Here is a 2,985-nt window from a genome sequence, read left to right as displayed (position 1 = left end):
CGCAGCCAATAGCGACGCAGAGTCGGTGCTGTGCCCATATAAGGCGTCTGCGCTGACCACGCCCTCTGTTGCTGTGGACCCACACGCGCAAACTCAAATTTAAAAGCGCTGTAAAAAACCCAACATCCAAAGGTCAATGTGTCAGAAACAGGTGGGGCGATCCATAAAACAATAACTTATCAGTCTAAATCACATTTACAGCCAGGAAATAGCGTTAACTTTAATGTGCGAAAAAGACACAATTATTATATAACATAAATAAAACAACACAGAAACACGGTGAAGATGGCAATTAAATATGCATGGCAATAACAGCTGGTAATGTAACAGAAAAAACATCAGGAATTAGTGCATCACAATGGGTCCAACAAACAGGAAAACACACTGCATACAACTAGATAACATTGAAATACATCAGAATCAGAATCAGAATGTTTTTAATGGCCATGTACAGTTTTAAGGACAGTACATGGAATTTGTCTTGGTAGTTGGTGCACAAAAAACAAACAACAAATATTAAAAAATAAAAAAACAAAGAACAACCCAGCAACAATAATAATAATAATAATAATAATGATAAATATAAAGGATGAGGGATAAATAAAGATAGATAGAGAATAAAGGATAAATAGGATAAATATATATATATATATATATATATATATATATATATATATATATAATTTATATATATCTATATATATCTATATATATATATATATATACACAGTGCAGCAGATAATGTCATCATGGAGGTGGTGATCGGGTGGGGGGTTCAGTGGGTGACTGGGGGTGTGTTCATGTGGATGGTGGCAGAGGGAAAGAAGCTGTTTTTGAGTCTGGAGGTTCTGGTCCTGATGGACCGAAACCTTCTTCCAGAAGGGAGAGATTGAAACAGTTTATTGACCGGGTGGGAGGGGTCGGCCACAATTTTCCTGCACGCCTCAGAATCCTGGAGGCGTACAGGTCCTGGAGGGAGGGGCAGATTGCAGCCGATGACCTTCTCTGCAGAGTGGATGATACGATGCAGTCTGGCCTTGTCCTTGGTAGTAGCTGCAGCGTACCAGATGGTGATGGAGTAACAGAGGATGGACTGGATGATGGAGCTGTAGAAGTTCACCATCATCTTTGTTGGCAGACTGAACTTCTTCAGCTGCCGCAGGAAGTACATCCTCTGCTGAGCTTTTTTGATAAGGGAGCTGATGTTCAGCTCCCACTTGAGGTCCTGAGTGATGATGGTCCCAGGTAGCAGAAGTACTCCACAGAGCTCACTGTCTCCCAGGGTGAGGGGGGTGAGGGGGGCTGGGTTCTTCCTGAAGTCTGCTATCATCTCCACTGTCTTTAAAGCGTTGAGCTCCAGGTTGTTCTGGCTGCACCAAGACGCCATCGGTCTGTCTCCCACCTGTAGTCAGACTCGTCTCCATCAGAGATGAGACCGATGATGGTCGTGTCGTCTGCAAACTTCAGGAGTTTGACCGACTGGTGGGAGGAGGTGCAGCTGTTGGTGTACAGAGAGAAGAGCAGAGGAGAAAGAACACAGCCTGAGGAGATCCAGTGCTGATAGTCCGGGGAGCAGAGATGGTTTTTCCCAGCTTCACGTGCCTGCTTCCTGTCAGACAGGAAGTCTGTGATCCACTTGCAGGTGGAGTCTGGCACGTTCAGCTGGGAAAGCTTGTCCTGAGGAGAGCTGGGATTATAGTGTTGAAAGCAGAGCTGAAGTCCACAAACAGGATCCTGGCGTAGGAGCCTGGGGAGTCCAGGTGCTGGAGGATGAAGTGGAGAGCCAGGTTTACAGCATCGTCTACAGACCCTTGGATCTATAGGCAAACTGCAGGGGGTCCAGGTGGGGGGTCGGTGATGTCCTTGATGTGGGAGAGCATGAGGCGTTCAAAGGACTTCATGACCACAGATGTCAGAGCGCCGGGTCTGTAGTCATTACACACAACCGAATTTGGTTTTCTAAGGGAATGAGAACGACACACAGGAGGGCTTCCAAAAATGTTGGTTATGCTATCTACAAATACAATTAATTTGTTGTTATTTAATCTGTAATTACAGCATGATGCATCGCAAGGACCCACTAACTTAAGTTGGGCTGTTTATGGCCCTGAACTAATATGTTCAAGATTGACCTACAGAATCATAACAAAATTCGCATTTTGGACAAAATCTGAGTTAAAGCCAGTAAGTGCGTGAGGAATTCACCGTATTATATAAAATATAATACGGTGAATTCTCACGACAGCAGCTTATCTCACTGATCTCGAACCACATTGGCAAACAGCCAGTGCACGAACGGAAGTAGCCGACCGCCATCTTTGTATACCAAACAACTCACCAGCTGACTATGGGTTTTCTTTTTCGTTTAATTTGGCTCTATTTTTTTCTTATTTATTTATTTATTTATAATTTTAATTTTAATTTTTTAATTTAATTTTAATTTTAATTTTAATTTAATTTAATTTAATTTTATTTTTATTATTTTATTTTAATTATTTTATTTTTGTACTATTTTAAGGTTAAAATTTGGCATATTTACCTGATTCAATAAAAAATACAGTGATTTAAGACTATATATATCTAACACTAATAAAAGACAACACCAAATTTTTATGTAATGTACATTTCCCCTGTTTATTACTATTCAAAATGAAATATTCAGTCCTTATTCCTTTTACATAATATACTCTTCATCAATTGTTTACTAACAAATTTTCTTCCCTGATTTTATGCGACATATATCGGCATGATGCAGTCCTATCTACTCGTTATACGGGATGTTTTGGTATATCAATATGGCGGCTGATGGCTTCACTTTTTTAACCAGTGCGCTCTCCAGTGGTCAAATAGAGATCAGCGTTGCTGTTCTATAACTACACGTGCCTTGCATATCGCTCCTGCTGATTGGACAGCGCCTCCTTTGAGCTGCGCGTTTACAACGCTACTACAGGTCAATTCCTCAAGCCCTGCCTACTGCTTACTGTG

Source organism: Gouania willdenowi, chromosome 13, assembly GCF_900634775.1.
Source record: "Gouania willdenowi chromosome 13, fGouWil2.1, whole genome shotgun sequence".
Lineage (NCBI taxonomy): Eukaryota > Metazoa > Chordata > Actinopteri > Blenniiformes > Gobiesocidae > Gouania > Gouania willdenowi.
The sequence above is the reverse complement of the archived record's forward strand: the minus strand, read 5'-3'. Positions refer to the sequence as shown.